The 25,158-nt window shown below is 46.2% G+C and overlaps 1 long non-coding RNA gene across 1 annotated transcript in view; it reads left to right on the top strand.

The window, feature by feature from the left end:
* Window positions 1–25,158, top strand: part of LOC147679651 (uncharacterized) — a 325,346-nt gene that overhangs the window by 69,133 nt on the left and 231,055 nt on the right. Inside the window, exons 2-3 of the long non-coding RNA XR_015300895.1 lie at window positions 17,440–17,589; window positions 23,571–23,685. This is a non-coding gene — a long non-coding RNA (uncharacterized LOC147679651). The remainder of the gene's footprint in view (window positions 1–17,439; window positions 17,590–23,570; window positions 23,686–25,158) is intronic.

The following is a 25,158-nucleotide window of genomic DNA, read 5'->3' as shown; positions in this document are numbered from 1 at the left end:
TTGCTCTCATTAACATCTATTCCCGTCATGTAAACATCACACAGGAATCCCCAAGCATAGACCTACTTAACCCCTTCATCGACACAGTACCCCTGAATGCTAGATTGATTATTGGGGGAGACCTTAATTGCCAATTTGAGCCCTTGGCTTTCCCCACTGATGCCCCCTCTAGCGATGAGGATTGTCTTTGGTTAATCCCTGATCCTTAAATTCCACCAGTAAAGGCCTGGACTCCTCTGGCACTCCAGATAAATGCAGTAACCCTAACCCACTCTCTGAGGGCATGTAACAGCCGTACCAAGTCTGAACAGCCAGGGAAGCTAACCTTTATTAGACCAGGACAATTTTCCCTTCTGGATTATATCCTAGTGGAGACAAGCATTTGGCGGTGGGTGGTTGACTTCGCCGTCATGCCAAGGCTTGACAGTGATCATAACGCCCTGATGGTGCAGCTGGAGCCCCCAGAATATTGTAATCCCACAACTATTGGCTCCCCTGTAGGTACCAGCTTAACTCTAGCCAACAATCGAATGAAAATAAGGTGAGGAAAACTCAAGCAGTCACCAGACAAGGCAGCCGCATTACGTTCTCTAATCATCTCGCCCATAATGGAAATGGAGTTGGCTGCCGCAAAACTCAACACTCCACAAACCATTAGTAGATTAGAGGTACTGCATGAAGAACTGTCAGCAAGCCTGACTAATATTTGTAATCCTTTGACACATTCTAAGCCCAAAAGGGTGCCAAGCAAACCTGGTTTAATAACTCTTGTCTTAAGGCAAAGGGTGCCCTTATTGACACTATTAAACTCAAGGATAGATTCTTAATAATATCAAGCAGGGCCCAGTATCGAGAGAGTATCAAGCTAGCCAAGAAAGCTTGAAAGGTGGGATGACATCAAGGCAGCATTCTTTACTAGGGACATGAAGAAGTTTTGGTCCCTAATTGGGAAGAGATTGTCTGGGCGCTGTCATCTATAAGGGCGTGTAGCGTTCTGGGTAGCGATGGTTTTCCAGCCTCGTTCTCTAAGACGTTCTCCGAGCTATTGCTCCCCAAGCTGCTGAAGCTTGTTGAACAGATCGCAGAAGACAGACGGATGCCCCCAATAATGCGTGAAGCAGTCATTATAGCTCTCCTAAAACCGGGTAAACCCCTGGAGGACTGTGCCTCCTATCGACCGCTATCTCTTACTAACGTGGATGCCAAGATCTTTGCAAAAATAATTGCGAATCGTATTAGTCCACTGATGGGGCCCCCGAACAGGCGGGATTTGTTCCCAGCCGTACTTTGACCTATAATTTGCGAACAGTGTTTGCGGCATTCCAGCTTGCGAGACAGGAGGTGCCGGCAGTAGCGGTATTCTTCGATATGGAAAAGGCCTTTGATTCTGTCGAGTGGCCTTTCCTACGCGCGGTGCTCCCATGCATGGGTGTTGGGGAACTGTTCATACAACTGCTGAACACGCTATACACATCACCAACAGCGTGTGTCCACATAGGATCGTTTACGTCAGAACACTTCGGTATTGGGCGCGGTACCAGACAGGGCCCCCTCTCCCCACTCCTTTACGCCCTAGTGGCGGAGCCCCTCGTGTGCGCCCTGCGGGAGTACCATGGGCACCGTGGTATCCGTTTCCTTCGGTACAATCTGATAGTATCCACATACGCGAACGACACCCTACTTTATGTGCGAGACCTGGACACGAATCTATCAAGAGTACTGAGGGAGGTAGTCTTGTTCGGGTCACTGTCTGGGATCAAAGTGAACTGGAACAAAACTGTGATGTTCCCTCTCACCCCTGCCACCAGCAGAGTAGGCTCGGATTACCCTATACAATGGTCCACAGATTCGATCAGATATTTGGGCATAAGGCTCCACACGGACACAGAGGTGGTCCTATGGGAAAATTATGGTGTTGCTGTCTCCAAATTGGAAGACGACGTACAGAAATGGATTGGACTTCCTCTTTCCTTAATGGGCCGCATCTCGCTACTGAAAATGATCGTACTACCACCGCTTCTTATTCCTGTTCAGCAATTTCCCCATGGTGTTGTCTAGCACGTTTTTTAAGTAGCTGCATACCCTGATATTAAGAATGGTCTGGGCCGGCAAACAACCCAGGGTAGCTTGGGATATCCTTATCCAGCCTTATGAGGACGGAGGCTTGCAGGCTCCTGATCTGGAACTATATTATCGAGCCGCTCAGGGCGCACACGCGTTTTGCTGGATACACGGTCCCGCTAACGCCCCCCACATTCGAGGGAATAGTAGCTGACCCAACTCCGGTGCCGGCACTCATGGCTCATCCCTGAGACAGACGTACGGGCCCATTAGATTCCCTTAATGTGGTCACTCACGCGTGGCACCATCTTATGGACGCTCAAGCCTGTTCGCTACTGTATGCGGCGGGGGCCAAACTAGAATGGTGCTCATGGCTAGGCCCATGTAGAGACAGAGGAATTTCTTAACGGCAAGGCTCGTACGTGGGAAGAGGTGAACGCGGGAGACGGTCCAAGCGCACATCTCTTGCTCGGAGCCACCATCAGTACAGACATATGACTATGTAGTCACAGCTAAATCTCCGGCGCTTTTAATACCACGTCTCTATCGTGACACATTGAGGGAGAGAACAGCGCATTACGCTAAACCCAGGCTAGCGTGGCAGATGGATTTAGAGATCGAACTTCCTGAGGACAAATCGAGATATTGCTGCGCCAACGTCAGGAGAGTTTCCCTCAATGGCCTACACCGGCTACTGCATTTTAAATTCCTTAATAGGGTGTACTACTCCCCTGAGCGCTTGCACTGATATGGGTCACTAGACACTCCCAGCTGTGAACGATGCAAGGCGCACTCTGCAGGTTTATTACACCTTGCCTGGCTCTGCCCGAAAGTTGCAGACTTTTGGCATGCGGTTTACTTAGAGGTGAACAGGGTCCCTGAATTATCGTTATCCCCTGAACCGCTGCTCGCGCTACTGGGATATTCCAAAGATATCGCGCCGGAATTTCGTCGCATGGTTGATACAGCCTTCCTAGTGGCCAGGCGATGCGTGGCACTCACTTGGATGAGAGGGCCCGTTCCGACACTAAATAGGTGGACTAGAGATATGGTATATTGCTGCACACAAACAGGATTGTACAGCGAATTGTTGCCCCCTCGTAATCGGCCGAAGAGAGAGGAGAGGAGGCCTGTGGCGGACGATGCTGACACTGACGACACACGATCTGACTTGGAGACGGGGAGGGTGCAGGAGTGCGCGCCGTAGTGGAGCGAGAGGGCAACTCAAGATAGGTACCTATCATACTGACACTGATGATGTAGGAGAGTGACTGGGTAATGACAGCATTCGGTGACCCTCACTGCCTGATATGATGTTATGTTATGTTATACTTTTATTTGTATAGCGCACGGCTACTCAGAAAGAGTGTCCCGGCGCTTTATACAGGCAGCTCAGCATAAACAAACATAACAGCATAAAACAGAAACAAAAGGAAAACAGCCTAAAGGTTAAAAAGCCAGGTCTTAAGGCTCTTCCTAAACAGGAACAAGTTGGGAGTACTACGTAGAGTCAGCGGTAATGAGTTCCATAACTGGGGGGCCCTGAGACTGAAGGAACGACCCCCAGTGCGAGCCTTCCTAACTCGAGGGACCACGGCCGTGAACAGGGATTCCGACCGAAGTGAGCGAGCCGGGCGATAAAAGGCAAGCCTTCGCTGCAGATACCTAGCTCCCGAGCCAAAAAGTGCTTTATGCACCAAAGTCAAAGTTTTAAACATAATCCGCTTCCGGATGGGCAGCCAGTGAAGCGACTGTAGCTACCCGGATGCACTCGCTCGCCTATGAAGGCCATAGATGGCGCGAGCCGCGGAGTTCTGCACCACCTACAGCCGCTGAACCAGATAGTCCGGGAGCCCTAAATATAGGGCGTTGGCATAATCCAATCTAGAGCCTATTAAGGCTTGCACAGTGACCTTTCTATGCTCTTCTGTGAGCAGCGGTAAGAACTTCCGGAGCATCTTCAAGATGCCAAAACAAGTGCCCGTCAGACCAAGAATGTGTGATCTTAGCGTGAGGTTGTTATCAAACTGGACTCCTAGGTTTTTGGCCACCTGAGATGGCTGAGCAGGGGGACACATGTCCACTGGCGACCACTCACGCCATTCAGGGTCTGCGGCGCAGCCAAAGAGCAAAACCTCAGACTTGTTAGAGTTGGCCTTGAGGCTGCTCTGCTGGAACCAATCAAAGACCATCCCCAGGCACCCCTGGATGCTCTCTCCATCAAATGCCTGATCTTTCCTGCATGCGAAGAGCAGTTGCGTGTCATCCGTGTAGGACACGATCTGGGCCCCAAAAGACTCCACCAGTGCCGCCAGTGGGGTCATAAATATATTAAAAAGAGTCAGGCTCAACACAGAACCCTGTGGAACTCCGACTCCCAAAGGCGGCATCTCAGCGGAGCTCGGGGAGGCCCAGACCGTTTGTCGGCGGCCCTCAAGAAAGGATGTGAACCATTTGAGCACCGTCCCCCTAAGACCGATGTCATAGAGTCTGGCGAGAAGCGCCTCGTGGGGGACGGTGTCAAAGGCCGCCGACAGATCTAGCATGACAAGCATGGCCTTGCCTCCTGCGTCCAGTGTCTCCCGGATAACCTCTGACGCCTCCAGGAGTGCCGTCTCCGTACTTTAATTAGGCCGGAATCCGGATTGCGGGGGGGGGGACAGTAGGTCATTTGATTCTAGATAACTAGAAAGAACGCCATGCACATGCTTCTCCGTGATCTTAGCCAAAGCCGGGAGGAGGGAAATTGGCCTGTAATTGGCCCGAACCTCGGCATCTAATCCAGGCTTCTTGAGGAGGGGGATCACCATAGCCCTTTTCCAGGCCCGCGGGACCCTCCCCTCCCTCAAAGACAAGTTCAATAAAGGATTGACCAATGGGTTCACCACCGGCGCCATCCTGGCCATAAATTTGGCCGGACAGTGGCGAGCCTGATTTAAGACTGGCCAGAAGCACAAGGGAAGCATTGATGGAAACAGGGGGGAACTCCGCCAAAACAACATCTGGCGTGGACGATGGAACAGGTCCCACCCCAATGCTAAGAAACCCTTCATCGAGCCTCTCTGGAAAGGAGGCCTGGATCGATTTGATCTTATCCGTAAAGAACCTGGCAAGATCGCAGACCCACGACTCAGATGACACTGTTTGAGGCAAATTAGATCTAGGAGCCGTGAACTCCCTCACCACAGTAAAGATCTCCTTGCATGAGTTAGAGGACGCCTCTATCCTTCTGGCAAGATATTCCTTTTTTGCACAGAGAATGTTGCGATGGTAGGCTTTAATCGCCGCCTCTCTACCAGCCAACCCTGCAAGGCCTCTGTGTCCAACTCCAGGTCACCCGAGAAGGGGCACGGGTGGTCAACAAACGCCTGAGCTAACAGCTCAGGCGTCACTCTGTGTAATGCCCTTGAGGCTAATCTAGGCTGTATGGGGGCGTCACTGGGTAGTTGCTCACTCCCTAATATGGAGAACCTGATCAACCTATGATCAGACCATAGCACCGGGAGAAGTTCAATATCAGCTAGGGGGATCGACGAGAACACTTGATCCAGGGTGTGTCCCTTGTCGTAAGTGGGGCCAGTCAGAGAAGGAGCAAGGCCCAGAGGGGCAGTAATGTCAAGCAATTTGTTTGAGTCCGAATCCTCAACCACATCCAAATGAAAATTAAAATCACCTGCCAGCAAACAATGCTGCGCAGACAAAGCCAATCCAGAGATGGCAACCTGGAGGTCCTCGAAAAAAGAGCCCACAGGTCCTGGAGGTCTATATACCAGCAGCCCTTTCAAAGCTTGATGCAAGGTCAGCTTGATAGTAAAGGCAAGGGACTCAGCGCCTACAATAGTGTCCACGGGGAGAATAGAACATGAAAAACTCTTCTTCACAACCACCGCCACCCCCCCTCCCCTTCCCTTGACTCTGTCCTGACGGAAGATGTTATAATCCGGTGGAATAGCCGCTAAGATGTCTGGATTTGACATCTCCCCCAACCAGGTTTCGGTCAACAAAAGGCATAGAGGTTTTTCCCTAACGAGAAGATCAAATATGTCCAGGGCATGCCTGCCTACTGATCTCGTATTAAGCAGTAGGCATAGATGTTTCACACAAACCTTGTCTAACCGAAGAGTGGCAGGGGGGCATGAACAGGCGACCAACCACACCCAGGGCAGAGCCGTTTACCCCTAAAACGACGCGGGAAAATGGTTCGGCAGGTACAGGAAGAGATATTCAAAGCCTGAAGGGTAGCCGAAGAATAGCAGATCATCCTCCCAGCGACAGAAAAAGAGCTTTGTCAGGCCAGAATCTCACGCCGCCCCGCCGCCTCCGGGACGCAGACGGGCAGGACTCTGGCGCGACTCAGGCGCGAGTCAGGCGCGCCCGCTGCGCGGGAGGGGTGAGGATTAAATAGAGGCTCACCTGATCGACTGCCTGAGCACTAGAGCGCTCAGGCGGATGGCACACAAGGGGTCACCTAAGATGGCGGCAAGACGCCACGAGCAGCTAGTATAAACACAGTTAATTCCGCCCTAGAGAGCGGTGGGGGCACAATTATAGAGCAAGTATGTGGGCAAGTTGGTATTATTTAAAATCAGGGAAAAAGAAATGATAAATAACGAAAATAGAAAAACGAGGTCCAATTTAAAAATAGCGCTGCAAAGCCCTATTACATGCTTGCAGTAATGCTGGTAAGTTTAAATGTGCACAGAATAAAAGAACAGCCTTTCCCTAGGACGAAATGCTTCAAGTGTTCGCCTTAAATAGAGGCTCACCTGATCGACTGCCTGAGCACTAGAGCGCTCAGGCGGATGGCACACAAGGGGTCCCGGCTACACCTAAGATGGCGGCAAGACGCCACTAGCAGCTAGTATAAACACAGTTAATTCCGCCCTAGAAAGCGGTGGGGGCACAATTATAGAGCAAGTATGTGGGCAAGTTGGTATTATTTAAAATCAGGGAAAAAGAAATGATAAATAACGAAAATAGAAAAACGAGGTCCAATTTAAAAATAGCGCTGCAAAGCCCTATTACATGCTTACAGTAATGCTGGTGTGTTTAAATGCGCACAGAATAAAAGAACAGCCTTTCCCTAGGACGAAATGCTTCAAGTGTTCGCCTTAAATAGAGGCTCACCTGATCGACTGCCTGAGCACTAGAGCGCTCAGGCGGATGGCACACAAGGGGTCCCGGCTACACCTAAGATGGCGGCAAGACGCCACGAGCAGCTAGTATAAACACAGTTAATTCCGCCCTAGAAAGCGGTGGGGGCACAATTATAGAGCAAGTATGTGGGCAAGTTGGTATTATTTAAAATCAGGGAAATAGAAATGATAAATAACGAAAATAGAAAAACGAGGTCCAATTTAAAAATAGCCATGCAAAGCCCTATTACATGCTTACAGTAATGCTGGTAAGTTTAAATGCGCACAGAATAAAAGAACAGCCTTTCCCTAGGACGAAATGCTTCAAGTGTTCGCCTTAAATAGAGACTCACCTGATCGACTGCCTGAGCACTAGAGCGCTCAGGCGGATGGCACACGAGGGGTCCCGGCTACACCTAAGATGGCGGCAAGACGCCACGAGCAGCTAGTATAAACACGGTTAATTCCGCCCTAGAAAGCGTGGGGGCACAATTATAGAGCAAGTATGTGGGCAAGTTGGTATTATTTAAAATCAGGGAAAAAGAAATGATAAATAACGAAAATAGAAAAACGAGGTCCAATTTAAAAATAGCGCTGCTAAGCCCTATTACATGCTTACAGTAATGCTGGTAAGTTTAAATGCGCACAGAATAAATGTCATACTGTCTGTGATTGATCGCACTTGTTTCGAGATTACGGACTGGTGGACTGGCTGTGAACGGGAAGGCAGGAGAGCTATGCATTGACAATGTATATATTGCATTTCACATGAAGAATTGTTTTGTGGGGGACTGCTACGTATGTCGGGGGTGGGGGGGACAACGATTATTGCGGAGTATAATATGCAAAGTCTACAATGTATAGCAGCCTCAATCTGATGTGTCTGTCGATGTTATTGCCAAATCAATTGTAATCCTTTTTGTTTTTTCCTTTTTTTTGATATGCCAATAAATAAATTAATTTAAAAAAAACGTTTTGGTCTCTAATTAGTGCAGACAGCAGTAGAGAGAACTCAGCGCTTGAGCCAAACATTGCTGCAGCTGCATGGAAGTTGCGCTTCCAAGCTCTCTATTCTACTGAGGAACCCATAGAGCCCAACGATGCAGCGTCTCTAGCAACTATGGAGAATCCTAATGAAGACCCCCAATGGATTATTGTAAAAGAAGTTTTAAACACAATTGGGAAGCTCCACCTAGGTAACACCCCTGGGTTAGCCAAGATGGCTGGGGTCTTATTTAGAGAGGAACATAATATTTGGGGACATATCTCTGGTTATTATTCAACGCCATTTTGTTAGGCATGAAGATCCACGACATGTGTCTAGGAACCGAAATATTCCCAGTCTTTAAGAAAGGCTCACCCCTCTTGCCCTCCAACTATAGGCCAATCATCTTGATAGATGTCACCCAAAAATTGTTCGCCAGGACCCTCCTTGAGCGACTTCACTCTTGGATGGAAGAGCGGGAAGTTCTGAGTGTGTATCAGGCCGGGTTTCAGAAGAATATTTCCACCATCGACCAGCTGTTCAGGCTCCAACTATTATACTGGAAGACGGTGTCAATAGAGGGTGGCAGCCGCTATTTGATATTCGTCAACCTTAAATCGGCCTTCGATCTGGTCCGCCGAGCCATACTGTGGGAGGTTCTTGAGCAACTGGGTATTCCGCCTTACCTGTTGTCACTGATTATGCAATTGCATACAGGCAACTTTGCCCGTCAGATATGGGAAATACGGAGAATTGACCCCCACTTCCCACTTAACAGAGGAGTGAGACAGGGGTGTGTACTGGCCCCTAACCTGCTTTGCCTTTTTATCAACGCCCTGGTTACCCAACTAAACGAAGTAGCAGACAATGACGCCCAGAAGCTGGCGCAAGGCAGGGTGCCAGCAATGATGTTTGCGGATGACACTTTGCTGTTTTCTAAGTCATCTATGGGCATTCAAAGGATTCGAGACAGCTTTTCCTTATTTTGTCAAAACCGGGGGTTGGAGATTAACACTACGAAAACCAAATTTATGGTCTTCAACTCGGCGGAAATATCTCGTCCAAACCCCTCCTTAAATGGCACCTTGTTAGAGAGGGTTACTGTCTTTGAATACCTTGGTGTCACATTGTCCGAAACTTCGAATGGGGCCCACAACTAGACAAGACTGGCTTGAGGCTATGGTGGGGGGTATCACTAAAACTTTTAGGAATTCCCTATACAAACCGCCTGGCCCGGTTGCTGAAATATATAAAGTTCAAGTAAGGAGTGCTGTAATGTACGGGCAGAACTATGGGGTCACCGCCACTCTGGCGGATTGGCCAAAATAGAGAACCAATTTATGAGAAAGCTCCTGAGATTACCGCCCAGCACTCCCCTCATCCCCCTGCGCCTGGACCTAGGAATCAAACCCATTGCAGAGGAGATCGGACTAAGACCATTGACCTTTTGGCAAGACTGTGGGCAACTCCTGAACTATTATTCTATCAAAAAGAACTCAAGGGGATCCTATGACTTCCGGGGGCTGGAAAGCTGCCATGGTTCAAGTTCATCAAAGAAGCCTGCGCTAGTATAGACATGTCCAACCTGTGGAGCAATCCCTTGGAAGTGTCCCCAATATTATCTCGACTTCAACTCGTAAGAGCATATATATCGTTCAAATTAGCCGATCCGCAGGGGAACACCAAACTCTGGCACCTAACGGCTGACTTTCTCAACATAAAATCTGAGTATCTTCTTGAGCCTTTCTGGACGATATACAGCCCCTTATGGCTAGGAAGCTGCATATCCAGCTTAGAATAGGGACCCTCCCGGTTAGCGCTTTTACAAATAAATGTTCAAAAGACCACTCTGCTGGGTGTCCCGCTTAAACAAGTCCGGATGAGACCGACATTAATATTTTTTTCTTTTGCCCCAGCTTCAAATCTGCCAGGCGGCTTTGGCTCATACCACTATTTAGGAACTTGGTCTGTACACAGTGTTTGAAGGTGTATAGAATTCTAAGATTTGACACAAACACCCCAATAGTTTTTTCCGTGTCCCGATTCCTCAATTCTATGTGGCACAGGCGTAGGGCCATTTGTAATATATCTCAGCAACTGTAAAAAATGTCCCCTCCAATCATGTTGTTTTTACTTAAAAAAAATTTAAACATTTTTATCTGCTTTTAACCATCTTTGTTTCTAACTGGTGTAAAGTCATTGGACAAACTAAAATGTTTCTCTGGCCATATTTTGTAATTTGCTATCAATGAAATGTCATGGTTTGTCCTAAAAGAGCTATACATGTATGTATATGTATTTTTTACTTTTTATGGCCTTTTATGACAGAAATAAAGTTGAATGAATGGAATGGTATTACTGGTTTCATCCCACAGCAATCTTGTTCATTCAACATCAAATAGCCTCCATTTGAAAACAATCTGAATGCCGTACGAATCACATTAGCTGGGAAACCTTTCATATAACAGGGCAAGTTCACCTTGGATGAACTACATGTGCCATTGAGTGTTACATCTCTGCAAACTAGAGAATGGCCTAAAGTGTTCTCGCAGTGAGTACCTTTAAGACAAACCACAGTTGCACCATTTCTATAATAAGTGAAAGGTGGGATTCATGCCTCATATACAAATCACTCTCTTAGCACTTAATACCTGCCTGCCTGATAGTGTTGCAAGCAGTATTCAAAGTGAAAAGTCAAAATTGGCTAAGAAATAAACTTGTGTATAATCCAATCTGCTGATGGTTCCTCCACGCCAATAAATGGTCATTTTTTAAAACTTTTCTATGTGTACCATAGTGTATTTCTTGTCTTTTCTGGCCATGGTGGTCTGTTCTTTTGTTAAGTTATATAGTAAAAACAAATGAGTAACATATAAGTGCTTCCATGAAATCCAACCATTTCATAAAGTCTTTGGAGTCGAGCTTAGTAACATGATAGACCTAATCTGCGCTTGCCCATGTTGCAAAAGGGACATGTCACTCTGTATGATGTCAATAGCAAACTACAAAATATTACCCAGAGAATATATCCTAGTGAATAGTATAGTCATACCATTATCAACCACTGCTGAAGCCTTTTTTAAACTTGCTCTGTCAATTTCACGTATTCTCTCCGCAGCTTCTTGCTGTGAAACATTGCGTACTTTATTGTATATTACATACAGAAAGCGGTTTTGACGTCACTTTCTAGAACCTAATAAGAAATCCTGTAAAACCATGTCATCACAAAGGAGAGACAAGTGATGCTTCAACTCAGTCAACAATTAATGTTTTTGCCAATTTAGGCACAACTTTTCAAAGCTGTATGTTGTTACCACTTCAGAGTGATGAAAATATACTTTTATTTGATTACATTTAAAATCATCAAAGGATGATACAGTTTACCCACAAAATGCATAAAAATTATCAAACAGTACTAGTTTAATCAGGACATTGCATTAAACTCGTTAAAATGTGTTCTAAAAAGGATGTTAAAAACAATTTACATTAATTGCATGTTGGCGTATGATTAGAGGCCGTACTAGATAAAGCAGGCTTCTAATATAACAGGAGGAGGCATCGCCATCGTCCATAAAAACTCCATCCGCATCTCAACCAGCTCAGACGTCAACCTTGCCAGCGCCGAACACCTTCACTTCCAGATCCACACCGACCCCAAGACCACACTCAGAGGCACCCTCCTCTACAGGCCACCAGGACCCCGTGCACAATTCAGCGACGATATCACTGACTTTATCACCCCACACGCCCTCCCCTCTGAGGAATACATTCTACTGGGAGACCTCAACTTTCACCTGGATAAGAGCAATGACAGCAACGCCACCTCCCTTCTGGACAATCTCACCAACCTCGGACTCAAACAACTTGTCACTACGCCCACCCACATCGCTGGTCACACACTCGACCCTATCTTCACCTCCAGCAAACATGTCTCCTTCAGTCACACCACAACTCTCCATTGGACGGACCACAGCTGCGTACACTTTATCTACAATAAGACCACAACTCACAACCATCCTCAACCCACTCTGCGAAGGAACTGGAACAAAATCACCATCGACCAAATCTCCTCATCGCTTCTTCAAAACCCCCCTGCCCACTCCTCAAACCCCGACCAAGCAGCCACTGACCTCACCCAATGGCTATCCAACAGCGCCGACATCCTAGCACTGTTGAAAAAACGTCAAATCAAACTAGGCAGCAAAAACGCCTCCTGGTTCAACGATGATCTTAAGAAATCGAAGAAACTCTGTCGCTCCCTCGAGAAGGCCTGGAAAAAAGACCCAAACACCAGCACCAGGGACGCCTTCAAAAACGCCACCCGCATACACCACCAACTAATCCGGTCTGCCAAGAAAGCCGCATTCAAAGACCGACTAGATAACAACGCCCAAAACAGCAAGGAATTATTCAACATCGTCAAAGAATTTACCAACCCCTCAGCCAACTCGAACGACATCACCCCCTCTCAAGCCCTCTGCGACTCCCTAGCTTCGTTCTTCCACAACAAAATCGCAGACATCCACAACAGCTTCGACAACCGACCCGGAGACCAACCCACCCAACCTTCTGCAGGACCCTCACCCCCCTTGAACATCCTTAATGACTGGAACCCAATCTCCACTGAGGACACCATCCGCCTGATGAACTCCATCCACTCAGGATCCCCCACAGACCCTTACCCTCACCACATCTTCAACAAAGCAGACTCCATCATAGCACCACACCTCCAAGACGTCATCAACTGCTCCCTCAACTCCGCCACCTTCCCGGAAAGCTGGAAACACGCAGAACTTAGCGCCCTTCTGAAAAAACCCACAACGGACCCCACCGAACTCAAAAACTACCGCCCCATCTCGCTCCTTCCATTCCCTGCCAAAGTCATCGAGAAAGCTGTCAACAACCAGCTCGCCGCCTTCCTCGAAACTAACAAATCCCTCGACTCCTCACAGTCCGGCTTCCGAGCCAAACACAGCACGAAGACCGCCCTCATCGCAGCAACAGACGACATTCGAACTCTACTGGACAATGGAGACACAGTCGCCCTCATCCTCCTCGACCTCTCCGCAGCCTTCGACACAGTCTGCCATAGCACCCTTCTACAGCGCCTCAGAAACATCGGAATCCAAGGAAAAGCACTGGAATGGATCACCTCATTCCTCACCGGAAGAACCCAGAGAGTCTGCCTCCCACCATTCAAGTCAGAGGCCACTGAAGTCATCTGCGGCGTACCACAAGGATCCTCACTCAGCCCCACCCTCTTCAACGTATACATGAGCCCCCTCGCGGCCATCGCACGCCAACACAACCTCAACATCATCTCCTACGCCGACGACACTCAACTGATCCTCTCACTCACCAAAGACCCTAACACCGCCAAAACCAACCTACATGAAGGAATGAAAGAAGTAGCCGAGTGGATGAAGCACAGCCGTCTGAAACTGAACTCAGACAAAACAGAAGTCCTGATCTTAGGTACTTCCCCCTCCGCCTGGGATGACTCTTGGTGGCCAGAGGCCCTTGGAAAAGCACCCATCCCGACGGACCACGCACGGAACCTGGGCGTCATCCTGGACTCCTCACTCTCTATGAACAGACAAGTCAACGCCGTTTCATCATCTTGCTTCAACATTCTTCGCATGCTCAAAAAAACATTTCGCTGGATCCCCACCAAAACCAGAAAAACGGTCACCCATGCACTGGTTACAAGCCGCCTGGACTACGGAAACACCCTATACGCCGGTATCACCGCAAAACTCCAGAAAAAACTCCAACGCATCCAGAACGCATCAGCCAGACTCATACTAGACATCCCGCGTAAAGACCACATCTCTAGTCACCTGAAAAACCTCCACTGGCTTCCCGTCAATAAGAGGATCACTTTCCGCCTCCTAACCCACGCACACAAAGCACTTTACGAACTTGGACCCGAATGCCTCAACACACGACTTTCCTTCTACACCCCCTCCCGCCAGCTACGATCCTCCAACCAAGCCCTTGCTACCGTACCTCGCATCAACAAAACCACCATGGGAGGTAGATCCTTCTCCTACCTTGCAGCTAAAACCTGGAACTCACTCCCCACTCACCTTCGTCTCACTCAGAACCACCTAGCATTCAGAAAGCAACTTAAAACTTGGATATTCAACAAGTAATTTCCCCACCCTCTTCAAGCGCCTTGAGACCCTCCGGGTATGTTAGCGCACTATATAAATCTTTCTGACTGACTGACTGACTGAAAGGGCAGTTGCAGCAGAAGGACATAGGCTATGCAGACGCCCACCATATACATTTAAAAGGTAAAAGAAACGTGCCAGCAAAGTAGTCCCTTGTGGGCGCATCTGCGTTGTGCTGTGGGCGTGTGCTGGGGCCGTGACAAACGCTGGGGGCGTGTGGTACGTTCCGCCCTTCATACCATGTCTCATATCGTCTGCTAATCCCACCCTGCTCCCTTTAAATACCCCTGCACCCCATAATCATAACCCACCCTTACTCCTTAAAATACCCCAACACCCTTAAACACTAACCCATCTTAACCCTATAAATATACCCTGTACCCCAAAACCCAAACCTAGCCCTGAACCCTAAAAATACCACTGTACCCCAAAACCCAAGCCTACCCCTGAACCCTAAAATACCCCTGTACCCCAAAACCCAAACCTATCCCTGAACCCTTAAAATACCCCTGTACCCTTAAAATACCCCTGTACCCTAGAAATACCCCTGTACCCCAAAACCCAAACCTAGCCCTGAACCCCTAAAAATAAGCCTGTACCCCAAAACCCAAGCCTACCCCTGAACCCTAAAATACCCCTGTACCCCAAAACCCAAACCTACCCCCTGAACCCTAAAATACCCCTGTACCCCAAAACCCAAACCTAGCCCTGAACCCTAAAAATACCCCTGTAACCCCAAACCCAAACCTAGCCCTGAACCCTTCAAAAACCCCGGAACCCTAAAAATAACCCTGTACCCCAAAACTCAAACCTACCCCATAACCCTAAAATGCCCCTATACCCCAAAACCCAAACCTAGCCCTGAACCCTAAAAATATCCCTGTACCCCAAAACCCAAACCTAGCCCTGAACCCTTAAAATACCCCTGTACCCCAAAACCCAAACCTACCCCAGAACCCTAAAAATAACCCTGTACCCCAAGAACCAAACCTACCCCTGAACCCTAAAATACCCCTATACCCCAAAACCCAAACCTAGCCCATAACCATAAAAATACCCCTGTACCCCAAAACCCATACCTATCCCTAAACCCTAAAACTACCCCTGTACCCCATAATCTAAAACTATATCTGAACCCTTAAAATACACAAACACCCCAAAACATATACCTCAGTACCCCAAAACATATACCCCTATACCCATACTTACCTTATCCAAACATTAAAAAAACATGCTTTTACCATTCATGCATTTACAACTAATTTAGTTGTAAATGTATGTGTGGTAAAAGCATATAAAATGTAATGCCATGCGTTATAATGGCATTGCAGAGTCATGGTACTTTCGTAAGGAAAGTATGCAGAGTGATGATATGCGAAAAGAAAGTTGCGGAATAATGGGTGTTTACCCTCCCCCGGTAAGTACATTGGTGGCACGGCAGCCCACATCTCCAGCAACATACTCATATTTTTTCACCACCCATTTGAAAAATGCACAGGTCTCTCTCATTGATGGCCAGCACCGACATACACTTTTAGACACACCTCCCGCCACAAGTTCTAGAATTGCGAACTTTAGAGCTGGGGAGCTACGTTCGAATCTCGGCATCAGCTCAACATCCTGTGATTCCAGGCAAATCGCTTTTTCTCCCCGTGCCTACCACAAATGAATGTGTTCTTCTGTAATGTAAATTGTGCTCATGCCATGTTGTCGAGTTTGCGCTATATAATATTGCAAGGAAAAATAAAGTAGGGAAACTCGAGTTCACACACTACTTAACGCGCACTCTTAAGTGCATCAGCAGTGCACTGTGAATCGGAGCGTTTCACAGGCCTGTCACAGATAAGAAATGCTATCAAAACGAAATCCTACAAAACAATATACTACTGGCCGGCAGCAATTCATACCTGGACAACGTCGGGACGGGCTGCTAGTTATTTATAAATAAAGTGCTGCTGCTATAGTCATTTGAGCTGCTGAGTTTTGATTTGAGTAAATAAGGTGATTATGAGAAGACATATTTAATTCGGTTAATGCTCTTTTCTAATTTGTTTGCCGCTAGGCTCAAGAACTTAATCGCCTTACATTCCATTTGGACTGTCGAGCCTCCTAAGCATGTTATGATGGCAGCTCTGCAAGACTTTATTTGTTCCCCCTTCAGTGTTGGCCGTAAAAGGGTTTTCTAAATATTTAGTAGTGTCAGACAGATACATAATTGGTGGAGTAGTGACTTGTTTCCATTCCCACAAAGGCGGCATTCCACAGTAGGCCAGGGCCTTTCCATTTTGGGGTGAGGTCTTTAGATGGATAGACTCCCAGTCTTAATGAAATCAGGTTCAACTTTTTTGTCTTGAAGTGTTCCAGCAGGTATGGTTGGGGTTTTAGGCCCACATGCATCAACAATGCCATTCCATATTAGCGAAAAATAAGGATTCGCTAATAAGGAATAGCAAAAGGCTATGCATGAAGAACTCACTAAAAAAATAGCGATTTCTTAAAATTCCTTAATTGCGACTCGCAAATTGCGAGTCGCATTTAAGGAATAGCTCGCCATTCATTCCTATGGTCCTAGAGGCCCATTGGAATGAATTGGAAGACATTCTCAATTTGCGATTCTCAATTAGAGAATTGCAAATTGAGAATGCAATTTTAAGGGTGCCAGGGTGTCAAAAGGACACCCTGTTGCACCCCTGAAATCTGTCTATGAGTACATCTTGCACACACACATGCCCCAAGGGCATGTGTGTGTGCGTGTAAAATGGAACTTTGAAAAATACACTTTAGTGCATTTTTCAAAGTTTTTGCAAATTACCATGAGGTTCAACTTCATGGTAATTTGTTCCCCCTTTAGCGAAATCGCAATTTTTTTTACTTTGATGCATTGCATTTAAGGAATCTCCGTCAGTCAGTCATAAATACTTTTATTTAATTTCATTAAAAAATCATAAAAGGGTGGGGAACCACCATTAGTAAAATGTAAATTTTGAAGTTAAAAACAGGAGAGTTTAAAGTATTTAGACAATTCCGTTAGAGGGTATGCTGGAACTTATTAAATTAGTAAATGATTTCCTTTTTTTTCCAGTTCTGTTGCTGCCATTTTGAGGAATTTTATTGCTGTACAGGACAATTGGATTGATAGCCCTCCGAGGCATTGGATGACGGCTGCTCTACATCACCGTATTTGTTCCTTCCTGAAAGCTTCCCGGAGGACCGTTCTTCGGGTCACTACCAGGTAAGGGCATATGCATAGTAAGTGTAAACAAGCATTTACAATGCAATAGGTGTCGCAGCATTAAAGTTGGAGTTGCTGGCATTGTAAATGACAATGCTTTGCATTAATATTTTTTTTTAATTTGCAATTGGTATATAAACATTGTTTGTGAATGGTTAGCTGTTGCTTATGCTAAGCAAAGTTAGAAATAATATAGAGTGCTAGTCTTGCTTGTTATAAGCATGCTGATTTAAAGCGCTCTGATACCTGCCGGTAAAGTTTGCGCTATATAAAAGTGAAATAAATAAAAAAAAAGCCTATCTGTACCACGTCCGTTCTTATTGAGACCATGAGTAGCCAATGCCTATGACAAACAGACCCTCAGACACACAGGCTTTGCCCTGTGAAGCTGGAGAGGATACGGCAAAGCCCAACTGCACTACTGCTTCTCCCTGACCATCCTGTCACTTTCTGCACAAAGTCATCTTTTGGCACACTGACACTAAGGCCCAGTCCAGTGAGTTACCTTCTCTAGTGTGAGCACATGGTGGATGCAGTAAGGTGATAGACAGAGTCAAACATTATTTTTTATCAGAAATCAAATAAAAAATACACGGACAGAGAAGAGAGATGCGTGTAGATGTCACCGATGAAATCTAATCGGTAACAACAGTATTGATTTTGAGTTTTAAAAGGCGGCAAGAGGGCACTCATGGACTTGAGTCACAGCTGAAAAAAATCTTCATGTTAATGTAAGGCTTGAAGACTCTTTTCTTAGTCTATTATGATTGAGCGTTGATTTATCCCTCCCTCCCTCTGGCAGTAGTATGCCTAAAGGAGAAGATTCTGGGTGAGATGTGTGAATTTCAACCACTTGTTTCAAACGTGATGATGCACACGCCATGGTGCATAAACGAGAGGTGCTGTGACGAGTGCAAGAGACACTTTTAGCATACTGGTTTCCAATTTTGCATAGTTCGTCATCAACTACTTGAGATGATAACGACGGTAACAGCCATGCATTAGTGCACTCATTTTTAACAAACTCCACGCCCCACTGCTATTTACAATGTTTTCTTATTTGGAGTCCTAATGCAAGGACATGTTAATGCCATGTGTTTACAACATGTTTACAACAGCAATTATCAAAACTCAAGGCTCCCTGTGGGTCACAGACAGGAAGACATCAGTGTGTGCCATGGCCCAGATTCATCAGGAAGAATATTGGCTCTGGCATCGTTATAAGTTGGCCTAACGAGCTGCTACATAGGCTAGTGATGTGGATGTCATGGCTCATGAAATGGTTCTTCACTACGATGGAGTGACAGTCCAGAGGGGTAATGTGTTATTTGTACCAGTCCTGGCTGACATTCTGAGGTCTTGGAGATCAGTAAGAACACCCCAGGCTGGTCCTTGCACATGTGGGGACCTGAGCTGAGCGCTCCGCCTGGCCTTATGTTTGTCTACTCAGTTCAATAATATTTCCTCTTTCTCCAATCTTGCCTCTTGAAACCCATCCACAGTGGTCCAGACCCCGAGCCTCTCCCACCGGCCCTACTGCAACACTTGTTGAGTCGTTTTTCTCAGCTGAGCAGCTACTTCTTTGATTATGCTTATTAGCAACAACAAAAAACAGCCCTCCCTCTCCGGTTGTTGTTGTTGTAGTTAGCATTGGCAGAATAATAATTTTAGGAGTATCTCGTTATCAAACCCAGGGAATGTGTTCATTTGCAGTTGACCTGATGACACATAGTGGGCCACATGTAAGGCTAAATAATGCAACGTTCGCGGTGCCTAAAGCTCTGTACAGGGGTAAAGATTTTTTATGTAATTTTATTTGAGAAGATCCTGATTTTGTGCCTTCCAAATTAAGCAGTAAGTCGTTTGCATTCGGCCTCTGGTAGTTGCTATTCTTTTGAAGAGCCTCCTGAATGAGGGAGAGAAATTAGAGATGTGCGATATTGTCAGAACTAACGGCTCGCGACTTCGGACATTTCTTCAAACGCTTTACTCTAATTAAAAGAACTGTGTGTATACATGCGTGTTAGCAGCGCAGGGACTCTTCAAATAACGGAAGGTCCGGTACTCAGCGCCCTCTGATTTATAGCACTGCAGCGCCTCTTTGTAGTCGCGCGGTTTTCCATCTCTCCTCACTCCCTGAAGTCTCCGGATGGGACTTCCATGAGCAGTGAAAGGAGATGATGCAGCAGAGCGGCTGCACTTGTGTCTCCTGTGCCACTTACTTCACAGTGGGAGAGCCGAAATATTCGCAAACTTCAATGATGGACAGGACATTCAGCTGCAGGGCCTCCGCTGGCAATCCGAGACTTCAGATGTCGTTGTGTAGTACGAAACCCTACAAACATGCAGGACTACTCAGGTGCAATTACAAATCCTAGACAGAACAAGCACTGCATGGGCCCGAAACCGAAACCGCGGTGGGAGCGCACGAGATGCCGTCGCCGTCCACGTTGGCTGTCCCGGCGCAAGCTGTGGATCGCGGAGAAGGCACGCCAATGCCTGCTGCCGCCGAGAGTGACCCGCTGCGGAGGGAGAGAGACATGTGAGAAGAGCCCGGTGAGTGAGCGGAGAGTGGGGGGGGGGGTAGAGGGAGGGGATGTGTGTGTGCACGCGGCGGGGGGGGGTTCTCTATGTGTGTGTGTGTCTGTTTACAAGGAGCCATGAGACACAGAAGATGGTGAACGCGCGCGCGACCTGATCCGATTCCGCAAGGTTGCACGTGCACATCACTTGTCTCCTGTCTCCCTTGACTCCTTGTAAGCAGAACTGATTACAATAGAGTCTTGCAGCGACGATCGCTTCGGAATCCGTTCGCAGGTGCGATACCTAAAAAGACTCGTTCCATCCTCCGCATAAGCGACATTCCTTGGATTGCCAGGGTTATTTCCATTTTGGTGTCAGGTCTTTTGATGGAAATTACCCCAGCCGCAGTAACGTTAGGTAGTACTTTTTCTCCTGGGAGAAGTGGTCTCGCAAGTATGGTTGAGGTTTCAGCCGCTGATAGCCTTGAATCACGGCCCAGGCGTGTTTTTGTTTTTGAGACAGCTGTTTTGTCCATTAATAGGGAGCTCCTTTTGATTGCCTTCTTCACTACGGTTTTGAAACTGGAGTAAGTGGGGAGGGTGAGCCAGGCCTCCTCAACCTGCAATGCCACGAGGGAGTCCTTCAGAACACTCAACGTTGAGTTACTTAGCCTGGCTTGGATTTTAATTTCCTTACAGCAGTGGTGTGCAAGGGTGTTATCCTCTGCATCCCTCATTCTCCAGTAGTATTTGGCTAATGCCCCTTGTCTGTCGGGAGTCTGGTTTCTCAGACCATACTCAAGACGAATTTGGGATTGTGAAATGTGTCGGGGGATTGAGAACAGGACCTTAAAGAAGGTTAATTGTGCAGAGTTTAGGGAGATGACATCTTTCAGGTTTAGGATTTCCGAGCCCTATGAAATCGAGGGTAGGAATTTTGCTGAAATGGCTTTAAGCAAATGGCCTGTAGAACACTCAATTTGAGATTCCTTAAATGCAATCGCAATTTAAGTAATCACAATTTTGGGATTTCCTAAATTGCAAATTTTGCATTTGGGATGATGCATCCCAAATGCAAAAATACTGGTCGCAAAGGGGCAGATTCTGAGAATCTGCCCGTTTGCGACCTTTTTTCCTTTGATGTATGTGGGCCTTAGAGTTATGTATGTTGGCATCACCACCCAGGCATGGGATTTGAGGGCCAAGAATGCTTTGTCTATTAGCTGAGATTGCCGTTTGATGACGGTTGGTTATTTGTTTGAACTCGGGATATGCTGCTATCCTGAGCCAAGATTCCTCTAACTTTAGGACAGAAAGTGATTCGTTTAAAACAATGAGTACTGACTTATTCAACTTGGATTGTTTTTCGACTTCCAGCCAGTAATGATGGGCTAAGGAATTTTCTCCGGCTACCCTCATTTTCCAGTGATACTTGACGAGGGCCCCTTGTCTTGCCGGTATCTGATTATTTTTTTTAACCAAATTCCAGTCTTATCTGGTCTTGACATATGTGGCGTGGGATCGCAAAAAGTTTCTTGAACACACTGGATTGTGCAGTATTTAAAGCTGTTGAGTCCTTGGTGGTTAACAATTCTGATCAATACTTAATCGAGGGCAAGAATTTTGCATCAACGACTTTTAGTAGATGGTGTGTTGCGCAGTCGATTAATTTTTTCTGCAAGATTTGAAATGTGAATAGCAGTTGTTTTCCTTTTTCTTGCCGTATTGTGAGATATTGCTTATAGTTGAGATGCCGTTCTAATTGTATCCCCAGATATTTATATATTTCCACTTGGTCCAAGCTGTTACTATTTATCGACCAGGTGAATTTAGGTTGTTTTTTATGGGCACTGGAGAAGCACATAACCTTCAATTATTGGAAGTTAATTATTAATTGGGCAGAGGATGTGTATTCTGCTCGCTGAGTGATCGGCCGCTGTAGGCCCTGAGGTGTTGGGAAAGCAGAACAATGTCGTCGGCATATTGCAGGCTTGCTATTGGGACATTTCCCAATTTTGGGGGGTCTCCTTTTGTTAAGCGGAGATAGTCCTCTAAATCAGCCATGTAGATATTAAACAGGCAAGGAGCCAAGACATAATCCTGTTTTAAGCCATTGATAGTTGGGATTATGTTGATTAGACTTTGACCGTCCCCCAATTTTATTTGGACCCACATGCTTGGGTAGAGATTGATGATTGCCTCTGATAAGTTTGCGGGAGCTCTCCAAGATTTCATTTTTGCCCATAATTTGTTTCTGGGAACCTCATCGAAGGTGGCTTTAAGATCTACAAAGCACGCATACAGGAAACTTGATTTGGCGATAGCTTTGTTGGCCAGGATCATGATTGCGGATAGATTCGCTAGAGTGCTCATCCCAGCCCGGAATCCTATTTGTGTTTTAGGGATTAGGTTTATGGTGTTAAATTGCTGCAGGTACCGCTGTGCAGGAATTTATTGATGTTGTCCCACGGCCAAGGAGCACTATTCTGTCACTCTGTTACCTGTAGGATAACAGTTGTGTGTAAAATAACACACCCATAACTCACCTGACCTCGCAGCTTCAGCTGCACTGGAAAGCGCAGACCACTGGCTGGTGCCGCTGAAATTATGCTTCCAGGTGATTTTGTGTGGAGTTTATACTGCGCATAACACCACACACCTGCCCGTCTCCCACCCTTTATACCATGCACCAAAGCTAGCACACTGGCTGCATGAACCAAATCTAAACATGCAGGTGCACAAGGCTCGCTCCAGGGTTGCGGCTTTTTAATGGCCTGTGCACAGTGCTGGCTGTGCTTCAGAGAAAAATTCAATAGACCCAGCCCTGAGAAATAGGTGCTGTGCTCAGCACCTGAAAGCACCTGCACAAATTAAGCACTGGTGTTAACCCAGTCCTCTATATCTGTCAATAGATTTGAAGCATATATCTTAGCCTCGACATCGATGAGCGCTATATTAGTCTGTAGTTGGTTGGGTCTGAGCACACCCCTGTTTTTCATATTGGCTGTAGGATACTTCCTGGCCAGCAGTCTGGGATGGTACATGTCTACAAGGCATAAGCAAACAGGGGGGTTCGGTAGGTCGACCAAAAAGCTGGGTGTTGTGTCTGCAGGTAACATGGGTTTGGCCTATTCATCAAGAACCCTTTCATGCTGTTATGATGACATGCCTGACATCCGTTAGTAAACAAAGGCCACACAAACATCCCTCTGGACTGGAACACAAAGAATTGTATTGCCTGTTTCTAAGCATGCTGTCAATGACTTTGTGAACTGCTGCCAATTCTAAAAACATACAAAGGTGAGAATGTTTGGTGTATTTATATCCTTTATCTTGACTAAGCTGAGACAGAATGTTTGCAGCACAGTTGTATTCCGGAAAATGTGTTGCTGTGGTTTAAGGCATGTTCTCAATAAAGCCTTGTCCCCCTGAACTTGCCAATCTATGTTTCCCATATAGAATAAAATCAATATGGTCTTTCCAAAAGTCATACCCTTGTGTCTGCAACTGGAAAATGAAGAGGCCGAATAAATCAACTTTGTGTCAGTGAGCATATTTTTCTTCACCTGGGAAGGTAAGTTGATAATAATAGGACTCTGGGTCTACTGGAATGTGACCAGAAAAATATGCAAACTTTTGTGCCAATGTCTTTGAGCTACCATGGGGTGGTGTAGGGTAGTATTCCCATTGCATGTAAGAGAGGTAGTGGGGAGAGGATGTAGCCTAAGAGTTAGTGTGGTCGACTTCAAATCTGGGGAACCGGGTTCGAGTGTGTGCAACGACGCTCAACATCCTGTGATTCTGGGCAAATCACTTAATCTTCCTGTGCCTAACAAAACAAATGTGTCCTCATGTAACGCAACTGTTGCTCATGTAAAGCGCTCTGATACCTGATTTTGGGTCAAGTATGCACTATATAAAACTGCAAGAAAAATAAATACAAATTAAATACAGCACATGGAATAATTACTTTATGTAAATAATGGTGATCATAATGGTGAAAACAAAACATTTAATCATAATTAGATATTCCATCATACTTTTCTTCACTTTCAAATACAGCATACTGCTCTAAATTGGCGAGCCTTTCATTTACTGTGTAAATGTCCCAATGATCGAAGATACTGTCAGGAGTAATGACATAATTTAAAGAAATACGAAAAACACATGGGACTTGTAAAGTTTCTGTTGGTCCAAATATTTCATAGGGTACCTTATCCCAAACAAAACAGGAACCGGAACCGCTGAAATGTTCACCAGGAAACTTACTCTTCGCACTTTGTGTAATGAAGAATGGGGTTTCAAAACCTCATTTACCAGTTCAACAGCAGAGCACTCTGGAAGATAGTGTCAATTCAGAAGCAAGAAAAAGACAGTCACAAAACCAATCCTAAAGAAGAGGAAAAGTAATGAAATTGTAATCCAAATGTATATACAGGGTAGAATAAAGTACGTCTTTTTGTGCCAAATACAAAATTCACATATTCCATGCTATGAAGGTAGGTCTGACGAATCCAAAGAAAAGTCATCAATGTCAACAAAAGAGCTGGAGGACGTTTGTGCAAAATTGGGAGGCTTGTGGAGCTTTGTCCAACTGGTAGATAATTCAAATGGTGGAATGTTATAAACAATGTCATTGTTTGCTTGCTGTGTTGAAAAGTGTGTGGTCATTCATGACAATTGTATAGTGTTTGCAGATGTAACTGGAAGTAGTGAAACTTTGGTGTTAGCTCTCCACAGCCGGAGAGAAGAAATGCCATTGTTGGTTAAAGCTTGTAATGAGATTTATTGAAAGGTAATGAGAGGAGGCAGGAAACTACGCAGGAGCCCCCACGACCTTCTATGTAGAACCGGCCACATAATGTGGTTTGATGAGATCAATAGACACAAATCTCTTGTGTCTTGTAATATTACAATTCTGGTAACTTCAATAGCCAGGACAAGCATAGGAGCTCTGTAAAATGGCATAAACTCCTCATGTCCACTATTTTCTCCCACACTAGATCACCGTTCTTTGGATTCAAACAAGGAGTTGCTGGTGCTTCCT

Source organism: Lissotriton vulgaris, chromosome 11 (assembly GCF_964263255.1).
Source record: "Lissotriton vulgaris chromosome 11, aLisVul1.2, whole genome shotgun sequence".
Taxonomy (NCBI): Eukaryota; Metazoa; Chordata; class Amphibia; order Caudata; family Salamandridae; genus Lissotriton; species Lissotriton vulgaris.
Note: the sequence above shows the minus strand (reverse complement) of the source record. Positions and strands in the feature narration are given on the sequence as shown.